This window comes from Hemicordylus capensis, chromosome 4 (genome assembly GCF_027244095.1).
Source record: "Hemicordylus capensis ecotype Gifberg chromosome 4, rHemCap1.1.pri, whole genome shotgun sequence".
NCBI classification, from domain to species: Eukaryota; Metazoa; Chordata; class Lepidosauria; order Squamata; family Cordylidae; genus Hemicordylus; species Hemicordylus capensis.
In genome coordinates, this window is record NC_069660.1 from 165,753,198 (window position 1) to 165,767,181 (window position 13,984).

General features: G+C 43.4%; 1 protein-coding gene across 1 annotated transcript in view; it reads left to right on the forward strand.

Annotated features, from left to right (window-relative positions):
- Window positions 1-12,346: 12,346 nt before the first annotated feature.
- LOC128323928 (myomegalin-like) overlaps window positions 12,347-13,984 on the forward strand; it is a 207,932-nt gene continuing 206,294 nt past the window's right edge. Inside the window, exon 1 of the mRNA XM_053247878.1 lies at window positions 12,347-12,400. The gene's annotated coding sequence lies outside the window, so the exon portion shown is untranslated. The remainder of the gene's footprint in view (window positions 12,401-13,984) is intronic.

Consider the following 13,984-nt stretch of genomic DNA (forward strand, 5'->3'; position numbering starts at 1 on the left):
TGAGGGCCCGATCCGCCACACAAGTTGGGCACACATATGAACGACGGAGTGATGAACGTGTCTCTTCCACGTACGATCTCTCTGGGTCCCACGTCAGCGGAAAGCATCTTGCTGGAGGGAGGCGTGTGACCAAAAGATGCGTTTCTTTTTAACCCATTCAGACGTTTGTCTAGCAAAGCAATCCAAGTCCCACACGCCCGCGAGCCAGGTATTAAGGCCACCCACTGTCCCTAGAATCTCATAAATGCTAGGGGCTGGAATGAATTGGGCTCAGTACAATCCTGTATACAGAGGGCACTTTCCCCTATTCCAGATTATGTGATGTAACCACGTAGAACAAGTGCAGGAGGGAATGCTGCGGGGCAGGGGCGGGCCGCGGGATAGAAGACAGTATGGGAAAATAAGGTATTGCGTATTGTCGAGTGCTGCTGCACTTCTGAATTTGCAAGTACACCCCTGCCTACCACACACCTGCTGTGGCTGAGTTTGCAGAAGGGCCGCGGCTTGAAAGTGAGGTTTGAGGGGAAGCCTAAACTAAAATCCAGCTTTAGTGGCCAGATTTCTCTCCAGGTTGCCTAATATTTGGAGTGTGTAATATTTGGAGTGTGTTACCTACCTCAGTATGTGGGCTGAAAGAAGAGTCCAGTTCATATTGCACTCTGAATGTAGTGGACTCTCTTTAAAAATGTCTGCTTAGTTCATTTGTCTTACCATCTAATTTATTATTATTATTTCTTTGTTAACTGCTTTGAAAACTTCTGTTGAAAAGTGGATTAAATATTTGTAGTTGTACTTATTGATAAGGTATGTCATTTTTCTTATCACAAGAACATCTCATTTGCTCATCTCATCTGTGACCATCTGTGACCTAAGATCAAGCCAAGCCTTGCCTGCCACACTACACAGGCAACAAAAAAGATGTGTAACTGCTTCACAACTGCTTCACATGTGGGCAGAAGCAGGCACATGCTAAATGTTTAATATGCAGCCACTTCCACCACAGCATGCAGTTATTTGGCCCTTAGCTGTCTCAGCTGGAGCAATATTTCCATTCACTCCAACTGAAGATTCAATTTCTGCTGAATGTTCCTAAACTGGTGTACAATGCAGGTCCCACTGAAGCTGTTGAAATCAGGGTAGAGCCACACAACTTCTGTTTTGAAGGCAACTGCTTGTCTGCTAATTAATTGGCTATGTGGAAAAGTTGCTCCTTTTGCATGCTACTGCCCAGTCTTATAATGGTAAAGTGCGCCATCATTGGGTTGGTGTCAACTCCTGGTGCCCACAGAGCCCTGTGGTTGTCTGTTAGAATACAGGAAGGGTTTACCACTGCCATCTCCCCTGCAGTATGAGATGATGCCTTTCAGCATCTTCCTATATTGCTGCTGGGTATAGGAAACTTCCTATATCGCTGTATAGGTATAGGATCCTCAACACTGCAGGTTCTGGAAAGGGCTTTCAGGACTGCCATTGAGTCATTCCACTTATTTTGGGCAGCACTTTAATGGAAGTTCACCACTGTCTCCTCAGGACCTTCTCTAGAGGGGTCTTGCAGGGGTCCACCTTGGCCACAAGTGTTTTCAACCTGTATATGAGTAGCCTGTAGAAATTGAAGGCAGATAAAAAATGCCTTGATGCATCCAACCAATGTTTCTATGGTCTAACACAAGGGTAGGCAACCTTGGCTCTACAGCTGTTGTTAAACTACAACTCCCATAATCCCCATATTGTGCCTGGGGATGATGGGAGTTGTAGTTCATCAACAGCTGGAAAGCAAGGTTGCCTACCCCTCCCCCATCTCTGTCTAGCATTTTGGCTCCCACAAGCCGCCAGTCAGATGCTTCTTGAAGCTCCATAAGAAAGTGATGGCATCACCTTGTTGTTTGTTCTCTAGCATTCCTGATATTCATGTGCAGTCCAGTGAACAGCAGAGGATTGGAAACTACTGTAATAAACACAGGAGTAAAGGAGCAAGGATGGGCATTTAGCAATTGCAGGGGGACAACACTGTCCTCTGGGTTTGAAGCTTTTGCATTTAAAGAAACAAGTTGTTCTAGTAAGAACTAATCAGCCTACTTTCCTTTCACTGTGTCTACAACTGGACGAAACTTGCTTCAAATCGAGGTCCACAAGTTAGATTTCTTGCATATCAAATGTTCATGCATCCACCATCTTGGATCGAGGTGTATGGCATCATTACAAACTACACCATTGAGGTGTCCCTGTGTGTCACTCACTACAACTGTATCAAATTTGGTCCAGATCAGTTAGACAGTCTTCAAGATAGTACACTTGTGCCTCAAAAGTTCACACGTCCACCATCTTGGATCGGGGTGGATGACATCACCACAAACTACACCATTGGGGCATCCCTATGTGTCCATACAGCTATAGCAAATTTGGTTCAAATTGGTTAGACTGTCCACAAGTTAGTGAACTTGCATCTCAAAAGTTTACATGTCTGCCATCTTTAACTGGGTTGGATGATGTCATCGCAAACTATGCCATTGAGGTGTCCCTGTGTGTCACTCACTGCAACTGTGTGTAATTTGGTTTAAATCGGTTAAGCAGTTCACAAGTTAGCCCATTTGCACCTCAGATGCTCATGCAGTCGCCATCTTGTATTGGAGAGGATGACATCATCACACACTACACCATTTGGGCATCCCTGTGTCTCTGCAGCCGTAGCAAATTTGGTTCAAATTGGTTAAGCAGTTCACAAGTTAGCCCACTTGTGCCTCCAAAGTTTACGCATCCGCCATTTTGAATCGATGTGGATGACATCATCACAAACTATGCCATTGAGGTGTCCCTATGTGTCACTCACTGCAACTGTATGTAATTTGGTTTAAATCAGTTAGGCAGTCCACAAATTAGCACACTTGCACCTCAGATGTTCACGTGGCCGCCATCTTGAATTGGAGTGGATGACATCATCACACGTCATGCCATTTGGGCATTCCTATATGTCCCTAAAGCTGAAGCAAATTTGGTTAAAATCGGTTAAACAGTTCACAAGTTAGCCCACTTGCGCCTCAAAAGTTTACGTGTCCACCATCTTGGATCGGGGTGGATGATGTCATCACAAACTATGCCATTGAGGTGTCCCTGTGTGTCACGCACTGCAACTGTGTGCAATTTGGTTTAAATTGGTAGACAGTCCACAAATTAGCCCATTTGTGCCTCTGATGTTCATGTGGCTGCCATTTTGAATTATGCATCCGCCATCTTGGATTGGGGTGGATGTGACATCATCAGAAGCTATGCCGTTAAGGTGTCCTTATGTGTCCCTACAGCTGTACCCTATTTGGTTCATATTGGTCCAAGCATCGCAAAATTGATGGGTGGAGGACACACGGACAGTCGGACACACACAGAGAATTCCAGGTGATCTCATAAGCCTACTGCAAAGTAGGCTAAAAAGTGGTAGTGCTAGTGCATGCATTGCAAAGTGCAGGGCTATCATTTAAAAAAACATACTGAGAGCAACCTAAAGATAATGGCATGTTCCATTACAGGGACAGACAAGGGGGCAACTGCCAGTCAGCAAACATTTGCTGATGCCAGAGGTGGGTGCAGTGACATCATAGTCAGGAGAAAGTCCAAGGTAGCTGCAAATAGACAAGGGAACAGATTACAGGACTATGAGGCCAATGGGCCTGTTATAACTTGTCTTTATTTCTACATACACACACCCAGGCCAGAGGGTTCAATATCCTGTCAGTTTGTCTAAGGGGTTAGTTGGCTGCAAATCCCTTCCACATTAAAACCAGTGTAATAACAAATGGGCCCAATCCACAGGGAAGTCAGAGGGAGCTGCACAAGAGAATGGAGAACCTCCCCATGTATTGTTCAGATACATATTTTAGCTCTTAGTTTTGGAATGAACCATCTGCTTGGAAACTGAGCAGCCATGGTTATCCCTCAGAACAAAATTCCCAGGAACAATAAAATAATATTTTTCTTGGGATCAACCAAAATCTACAGTACAGTATGCAATATTTTGAGTTATACAGAACTCTTCCTCAGACTTGGAAGCAAATATTTCCCTTAACTGTACTATACTGCATAGAATGCTTTCTTCTATCACACACACACACACACACACACACACACACACACACACACACACACAGTTGTGGCACTTAAAGTGCTCATTTAAAAAACTTGGCATTAGAGCAGCCTATATTGTAAAATATTCTTTTGTGAATTATAGCCCACTTGATCATATGGAAGCTTTTAAAAAGCCTTCTTTTCCCCATACAGCTCTGTTGCTTCCCTGCTCCAGAAAGCCATGGTATTTCCAAGCTCTAGTGTCTCCAGTCACACACTCACACTACTGCTAGGTGCAAGGTGTTCTGAAAGTAAATTGCCTTGTGTGTACTTTTGTGTGTACTTTTGCCTGTATTGTTTTCTGACAAAGATGAAGGGCACTTGAAAATAAAGATTTAACAGCCCATTATTCAGAATCCCACAGTTCTCAATTGAATTCTGTATCCTCAGTTGTATAGAATCCGGAAGTTCTTGTGCATTTCTCATTGACTTTGGATCATGACTTTAGATCTGAGTGTCTGAATGTGTGTATGTGGGGGTGGGGTGGGATTATTAATAAGTAAGGTTCTTAATAATTATTAAGATTATTTGTTTACTTATTCTTCCTGCATTAGTTTTATACATTACTCTTGTGTATTTGTTTTAAAGAAACATTTTCTTAAAGCAATTCAGCTTAACTACTATTTTGATATTGCTTTCTATGCATATTGCATATTGTCTGTTTAGCATACAATTTTTCGTATGCTTCTTTTACTTTTTAATGTTCTTATATTTCCTGTTTGCCTTCCAGATGGTTATTTGATCTAATGATTTCCATCTGCAAAGGCAAAGAATATGTCCTAGATAAAAAATAAAATCCAAATATACATTCAAAGAATTAAAACAAGTTGGAAAAGTTGGGGAGTAAGGATTTCAGGCTCTAAAGAATCTTTGATAAGAGAGAATTATGAAAACCTTTTTCTAAAGTAAAGAAAGAATTTCTAGATTGGTCAACTTTAAATTTGTCCTGATTTATGAGGATGTGGACTATTAAGATAACATTGCCTCAAATACTTTTTTGTTTGTTTCAAATGCTACCATTTCTAAGATTCCTGCTAACTGAGCACAGAGGCACCTTTTAAAGTGATGTTTATCTTATATTTTGCAAGGGGAGAGCAACTGTCCCTGCCCAGTCCCAGCACAGCATCCCTCCGGTAGCCAAAACTTACGTCTCTGGGATTAAAAAGTAAAACATTAATTAAAAACAAAAACAAAACAAAACAAAAAATTTAAAAGCAAGAAATGTAAAACACAATTTAAAAATTTTAAAACAATATTATAAAAATAACATTCAGAACAATCAAAACAATATCAGTTAAAAGCCTGGGTGAAGAAATGCGACTTTAAGGACTTTTAAAAGGATGTCAGACATGGGGAGGCTCTTATTGCACTAGGAAGCGCATTCCAAAGCCTCGGGGCAGCAACGGAGAAGGCCCGTCCCTGAGTAGCCACCAGATGAGCCGGTGGCAAATGCAGACGGACCTCTCCTGATGATCTCAATGAGCGGCGGGGTTCATTACAAAGAAGCAGTTCTCTTAAAAACCCAGGGCCCATGCTGTTTAGGGCTTTATAGGTTATGACCAACACCTTGTATTTTGCCCGGAAACATATTGGCAGCCAGTGTAACTCTTTCAATACGGGAGTAATATGGTCTCTCTGAGATGACCCAGAGACCAGCCTGGCTGCCACATTCTGGACGAACTGTAGTTTCCAGACTATGTACAAGGGCAGCCCCACATAGAGCGCATTGCAGTAATCTAGTCTGGAAGTTAGCAGCAGATGTACCACTGTTTTGAGGTCGTCTAACTCAAGAAGCGGACGCAGCTGGCGTATCAGCCGAAGCTGATAGAAGGCACTTCTGGCCACTGTCTCAACCTAGGACACCAAGGAGAGACTTGGATCCAGAAGCACCCCTAGACTGCGTACCTGTTCCTTCTGGGGAAGTGTGACCCCATCCAGAACAGGCAGATCAAACTCTTCTCTCGAGTTCCGACCCCACACAATGAGTACCTCCATCTTATCTGGATTCAGTCTCAGTTTGTTATCCCTCATCCAGCCCATTACCGACTCCAGGCAGGCATTTAGGGAGGTTATGCCCTCTCCCAATGATGCTGACATGGAGAAATAGATTTGGGTGTCATTAGCATACTGATAGCACCCTGCATCAAATCTCCTGATGATCTCTCCCAGCGGTTTCGTGTAGATGTTAAACAACATCGGAGACAATACGGAGCCCTGAGGGACACCATACAAAAGTTCAGATTTTGAAAAACAGCAGTCTCCAAGGGACACCATCTGGAACCTGCCCGAGAGGTAGGAGCGGAACCACCGCAAAGCAGTGCCTCCCACCCCCAACCCCCTAAGATGCTCCAGAAGAATACTATGGTCGATAGTATCGAAAGCCACCAAGAGGTCCAAAAGGACCAACAGAGTCACACTTCCTCTGTCAATTGCCAGTTGGAGATCATCCATCAGGCCAACCAAGGCAGTCTCCACCCCATAGCCAGCCCGGAAGCCAGTTTGAAATGGGTCTAGATAATCAGTTTCCTCCAAGACTGTCAGGAGCTGGGAGGCCACCACCCTCTCAATTACCTTGCCCAGCCACGGAAAGTTGGAGACAGGCCTGTAGTTACTCAGCTCCGAGGGATCCAAGGTAGGCTTCTTTAGAAGCGGTCTAATAATTGCCTCCTTAAGACTAGGAGGCATCCTACTTTCCCTCAGAGATGTATTTATGATCTCTACCAGGCCTTCTACAACAACCTCCCTGCTAGATCAAACAAACCATGTCGGACAAGGGTCAAGAGGACAGGTGGTGGGCCGCACCGTTCCAATCAGCTTGTCCACATCCTCAGAAGTCACAAACTGGAACTGATCCAGCCTAACCATATTCTAGAATAACTTCTGTTGCAAGATACGTTTAATGTTGAAGATCAGTACCGGACTCATTTCTTGCATCAGGGTTATCTGTGTGGAACAAATGGAGGGAAAACATTGCTCTGCGGTGGACTCCAGCATCAGCAATTCTGGGACAGCACTTTTAAAAACCAGATGAAGAAGATCATCGACATTTGGACTGTGGAGAGTATACTCATTGCATCATATCCATAAGTTAGTGAAAGTAAAAGAAATGTGGTCAAGGAAGAATTTAATGGACATAATGAGTATGGAATGCTTACCCTGGTTTGCTTTCTTCAACACTTTCTGTCCAAGATCAAATGGTGTAGCTATAATTGAACAAATGCCCTAGGCCACTGAGGCAGCAGGGAGACTGGCTGGGTGACAGCTCACCTTCCCCCTCCTTTCTCCCTGACTGCCCCAGAGGGCAGGGACTCATCTTCATTCCTTGTCCCAGGTCCTACTCCAAACGTGCTACACCCCTGAGATCAATATTTTAAATGGAGAAAAGAAGGAATGAAACCATCTTTTAAAAGATAAGTGGAATATCTTGTATGAAGGGTATAGTCTCAAATTTATTCGAGTTGCCAGTTCAAATCTCTGCTGGTACTATATTGGGCAGCAGCGATATAGGAAGATGCTCATCTCGTACTGCGCAGGAGGAGGCAATGGTAAACCCCTCCTGTATTCTACCAAAGAAAACCACAGGGCTCTGTAGGCTCCAGGAGTCAAAACTGACTTGACAGCACACTTTACCTTTATTATTTATTTATGTTTATTTATAATTTATTTAAAATATTAATATCTCACCCCTCCAGCACACTGCTACTTGTGGTGGCTTACCATAAAATATGGTCAAGTTGTCCCTTAAAATTGACTTCATTGACAAACAACTTTCTTATAAGATTATATCATGGTAGTATAGAAGGTCACAATGGTTGTCCCACTTCAAAGATTCTTCAAAGACATTTGGTGCTGGATAAACTGTGGCAAGATACAGTTTTGTGTACGTATTATCATTTGTGGTGAGTGGTCTTGTCCTTGCTTATGCCCATTTTAACAAAGGATTTTGCAATACATAAAACTGGAAGTGCTGAGCTGTTGACACCAGAGATAGTTTTACTTAATGACTTAGGTGAAATTAAAGTTTCAAGTTTGCAGAAGCAACTGATTACATTTGGGGATGTGCATGAACTGGCAACTGGCTGGTTTTGTGGCAGGGGGGTTACCTTTAAGGAGCAGGGAGGGTATTCATCCCCACCACCCACCGGCTGCGTTTCCCCCACCAAAGCTGTCTCCAAAACCTCTGGTGCGGGGCAGCAGCGTACCTCCTTGACATCCTGGTCAGCATTGGACCAGAAGTGGCAGGTGCACATGCACATGTCATGCATGTGCATGCTCACGTCATGCACACTCATGTGCACCGGCCACTTCCAGCCCAATGCTGACTGGGGTGGCAAGGAGGTACACTGCTGCCCCGCACCAGAGGTTTTGGAGAAAGCGCCAGCAGGGGAAACGTGGCAGTGGGGAGATATGAGCACCCTCCCTGCTCCTTAAAGGTAACCCCCCACCCGCTGCCAAACCGGCCCGAACTCTGTACCTCCGGGCCGGGCCAATGGTCCGGAAAGGACCAGCAAACCGGTTTGTGCACATTATTATTATTATTATTATTATTATTACATTTATATCCCTCTCTTCCTCCAAGGAGCCCAGAGCGATGTACTGCATACTTGAGTTTCTCTTTCACAACCACCCTGTGAAGTAGGCTAGGCTGAGAGAGAAGTGACTGGCCCAGAGTCACCCAGCTAGTTTCATGGCTGAGTGGGGATTTGAACTCGGTTCTCCCCGGTCCTAGTCCAGCACTCTAACCACTACACCATGCTGGCTCTCCCTAATAACATTATTAATATCTTTTTTGAAAGGAAGATTGTTTTTCTCAATTTTATTGACAATTCTAAGTCCATTTATACCAGGTCAAAGGGGTTAAAGATGATATTTTTCAATATCATCTTTATGTTTAAAATAATTATGTTTAAAATGATATTGTTACTTTGTTAGTCCTTTTTAATAGAAATCGTGCTGATTTTTGTATGTTTTGTATATATCTTTTGTATATGCTTTTTTGTGATACTTTGTTTATATTATTGTTTTATTTTAAATGAATAAAATAAAAATGCAGTGGGGGAGATGAACAAAGGAAAGCAAAGCAGTCTTCACTATAATTGTGACACCCCATTGAAAAGAGTTCCAAAAGTGTTCCCTTTGTCATGGTCCATCATGGAGTACTGGCCAACGCTACTGATATGATAGCTGAGAATGCAGATGTATCTGCAAGCTCTAGTAGTAAAAGTCAAGGAGCACAGTGAAAAAATGGGACTATGACTAAATGTATTTATTTATTTTTGCATTTCTATCCCACTCTTCCTCCAAGGAGCCCATGGCTATGCTTTATCCTCACAACAACCCTGTGAGGTAGGTTAGGCTGAGAGAGACGTGACTGGCCCAGAGTCACCCAGTTAGTTTCATGGCTGAATGGGTATTTGAACTCAGGTCTCTCTGGTCCTAGGCCAACACTCTAGTTTCTGTCTTTTAGGCTCGACCATCAACAGTCAAGGATCCAGCAGTCAAAAAATATGCCGCAGACTAGCACTTGGTAGGGTTGCAATGAAGGCCTTGGAAAGGATATTTAGATGCCATGATGTGCTTACACCTACAAAGATTAGAATCATTCGGACAATGGTTTTTCCCATGACAATGGATGCAAAAGCTGGACTTGGAAGAAGCAGGACAAAAAAAAGTATTGAGGCTTTTGAACTTCGGTGCTGGAGTAGACTTTTGAGGATACCATGGACGGCCAGGAAAACAAACAAATGGATCATAGAACAAATCAATCCAGAATTTTCACTCAAGACACAAATGACCAGGCTCAAACTATCATACTTTAGACACATTATGCGAAGACCCAGCTCCCTTGAGAAGTCCATAATGCTGGAGAAAGTTGAAGGAAAGAGAAGAGGATGACCAGCAACAAGGTGGATTGACTCGATTACCACAGCAATGAATGCACCACTTAGAGACCACCGCTTAGCAAGCCAGCGTTGGTATAGTGGTTAGAGTGCTGGACTAGGACCGGGGAGACCCGAGTTCAAATCCCCATTCAGCCATGATACTTGCTGGGTGACTCTGGGCCAGCCACTTCTCTCTCAGCCTAACCTACTTCACACGGTTGTTGTGAGGAGAAACCTAAGTATGTAGTAAACCACTCTGGGCTCCTTGGAGGAAGAGTGGGATATAAAATGTAAAAAAACAAAAACAAGCCAAGTTGAAAACAGATCATCCTGGAGAGAATCTATCTATGTGGTCACTGAGAGTCAACACTGACTTGTTAGCACTTACTCAATTAATCAATCAATCACCCTCTCCTGTTGCTTCATCTACAGTTGGTTCCTTTGTTTAACAAAGAGCTGAGGGTTTTGAAGTAGCAGGATAAGAGATAAGCAGTTAGGTGGTAGAAAACTCACTCCAACCCCACTAAACATAACATGCAATCTGTTTTGGAAGCATAGGACACGACTGTGCTGTCAGATAAGAAATGGATCTGCTCTGTCACCATCCTCTGATTTTGTCATGGTCCATTCAGTGTCTTCCTCCAGGGTTACATCCCATCCTCTATTGTATTCAAGATCCATGTAAAGCTGTTGGGAGTGGTCACTGAAGGATCTGGGGTGGACTGTCATCAATATGAAGGCGACATACAGCTCTGTTTTTCCTTGTCAGCATCTCTTTTTCAGAGCAATAGTTCTGAGCATGAGCTAGTGTCTGCAAACTGTTTTAGAGTAGGTGTTGGCAATGCAAATATGGTGACAGTGGGTGCCCTGTAAGAGTGTAAGGAGGTAAGGTTTCCTGTTCTAGAGGAAATCTATTTTTTCCTAAATAACTAATTCATAGCCTGAGAGGCCTCCTTGATCCAATTTTGATCCTGGATGCTCAGGTGGAAGCCCTGGTCATGAATACTTCCATACTCCTTCTTGGAAAATATGGACCTAGTAACCTATATGGGGAAATAACTTGATTAGCAAGCCAGAGGTTGCCGGTTCGAATCCCTGCTGGTATGTCTCCCAGATTGTGGGAAACACCTATATTGGGCAGCAGCAATTAAGGAAGATGCTGAAAGGCATCATCTCTTACTGAGCAGGAGGAGGCAATGGTAAACCCCTCCTGTATTCTACCAAAGACAACCTCAGGGCCCTGTGGGAGCCAGGAGTTGACACCAACTCAAAGACACACTTTACTTTACTTTACTTTACTTTAACCTATATGCGATTGCAACCTTTTGGATCAATCATTTGAATATATTTTCCGTGGGGGCTTCCCTTGAAGACATGTCACAGACTTGATGAGAAATGCATTAGTCTGCCTCCTAACAATGATTGGTCAGAGAGAATATATTACACAAGAAACCTGGACAGTTGTACTCTGTTCCAAATTCAAGATCAGATTTGAGACTCTGGATATCTCCCATAAATTGAAAGAAGAGCGTGAACCCTGTGAAGATGATTATCATCAAAGGACAAGGATGCACCTGTTGCTCTTCCTGTACATTGGCAGGTATTCATGGGAAGGCTGTTGCATAAACTAGGCAGTGCCACGGAAAACACTCTGCACCTGTCTAGGAGACTTTAATTCACAATCAGAGGGGACACTGAGCAGAGACTCACTGGATGACATGATCGCACAAGGAGCAGGGGCTCATATGGGAAGAAGGCACTGTATAGGAAAAGGTGTGGGTGGCGGGGCAGGCCATGTAGGTTTTCAAGATAATAACTGGCATGTTGAACTAGTCTGAAAGCTGATACATAGAGAGTGAAGTGTGCCAAACTGAGAGTGGTATGTTCTCAACATCTGGATTCTGATAATAGCTGGCCAATGGCATTGTGAAGCAGCTAAAGCTGTCCTGCTTGGACTCTATTCAAATGGGATACAGTGTACTGGAGTGGATAGCGCCCCCCCCCACACCAATTTTGCCCCAGGATTTAGGGGTAAACTGAACCTAGTTGCTAAGCAATGTTGGCAGGAGGGAAGCAGAGCAAAGGAGTATAATGGGTTTACCTCGTTCTTTTTAATGAAGGACCTTTTTAAAAAGGTCCCTAAGCTCCTTTAATTGAAGATATTTTCAGCTTAGTTTTTGGAGGGAAGGGGGAGGAGAAAGAAGTGTCAGGGAGCATCTCTCCTCCTTCTCCTTATGATTGGCAGACTGATGCTCAATGACATTTCCCTAGCTGTTGAGCCTATCCTCCAGGCTGAGGGAGGAATGGATTGAACTTGAACACGAAACTAATCACTCAGGAGGAGGGAGAGATGCTGCCTGACACTCCCCACCCCCAAAAGAGGACTCATCTTGCTTGGAACTGAGGTGAGGCATCCAATCCAAAGCCAGCAGCATGCCAGTGAGTTTGGGGCGGGGCAGGGGAGGGAGAGTGAAGAGTGATCTAATGCCCAGCCAGTGTCAAACACCCCCCCCAGAGTCATTTGTCCCACTTGCTTCATTTGCCCCACTATGCCCCTTCCACATATGATGTTTCTGTGGAGGAGACTGGTCCTCCTAGGTTTTTTAGTTTGCTGGATGCTATTCCTTCCATTACAAGCAGAGCTACATTCCCCTCACCCCCATTTTTGCCCTTCCTGTCCGGTCTGTAGAGTTTGAATCACAGTCCTGGTGCCAACTTGGTCTCATATTTATGCTGGCGTGAATCAGGAGTTAACAGAGAGAGAAGTTCAGCTCTTATCTCATAATGCCAAAGTCCATTTACACAGTGAAGAGTACCATCAGACTTATTAATCAACGGGCATGCCCTCAGGGAGAAAAGCCCAGTGCTGAGAGGGCCCCTTTTACAATAACAATAAAGCTCCCAGAAGTTTTATTATAAATCCATGACTTGCTGCCACATTTTGTCTTCCTCAAGGTTTGCTTGTCTAAGCACCTTCTGAGAGTTCATAAAGCAGAGTTTGATTATGCCTCCCCCCCCCCGGCCTGCTCTCAGTTGCTTTATGGGTTGCAGTTGGGCCCGTATACTAACTGCACACCACTAGAAACAGTTCAGACAAAGTTTTTGAGATCTATTTTACAGATCCCTAGATGTGTTCCCAATGTAATATTGAGGATGGAAACTGGTATGCCTAAGATGGAAGCCCGGATGTGGTTTTCCATTCTCAGCTTCTGGTTAAGATTGTCTTTCTTTTCTACAGGCCTTGCTCACCTAATTTTTATTGATAAATTTAATTCTAGTTGGAAGCAATCTATATCTCGCCAAATAAGTTTATATGGCTTTAGTCTGGATGGTTTATTAGAAATGGGTTTTTGTCGCGCAAGACTGATATTAAAGCAGCGGATCTATGATATGGAAATGCAGACAGATTGATCTTTAATCTCTAAAGAAGTTTTCCTAGGTCTACAAATGTATAACACTAAACCTGCGAATTACCTGGGTAAGATTACCATTACTAAGTATTGCAGGATTTTTACACTGGCCAGATTTAATGTGCTACCTTCAGCTGAACTAGAAGGTAAATTTAGAGGGATCCCAAAAGAACAGAGACTATGCCCTTGTGGCTCTGGAGAACAGGAGTCTATCTTTCACATTTTACTCCGCTGTCTCTTCTATAGGGACTTACGAACTTGTTATATTTCCTCATTACTGACTGATTTCCCAGGTCATACAGATGCATTTTACGTCAACTATCTGCTCTCAGATCAGAAGGAGGAAGTAACATTTAAAGTTGCTAAGTTCTGTGAGGCAGCTAAAAAGGCTAGACAACAGATGGTAAACCAGATTATGCAAACGGGAAACTGCTGATTAGGATGAGTCCATGTTCCTGATTATATTATGTATATATTACTACTATATTATGTGTATTATTATGTATGTAAATTTTGGTCTATGACTGTAAATAAACATGATTGATTGATTGACTGCCTTCCCCCCCACCGAGTATAATT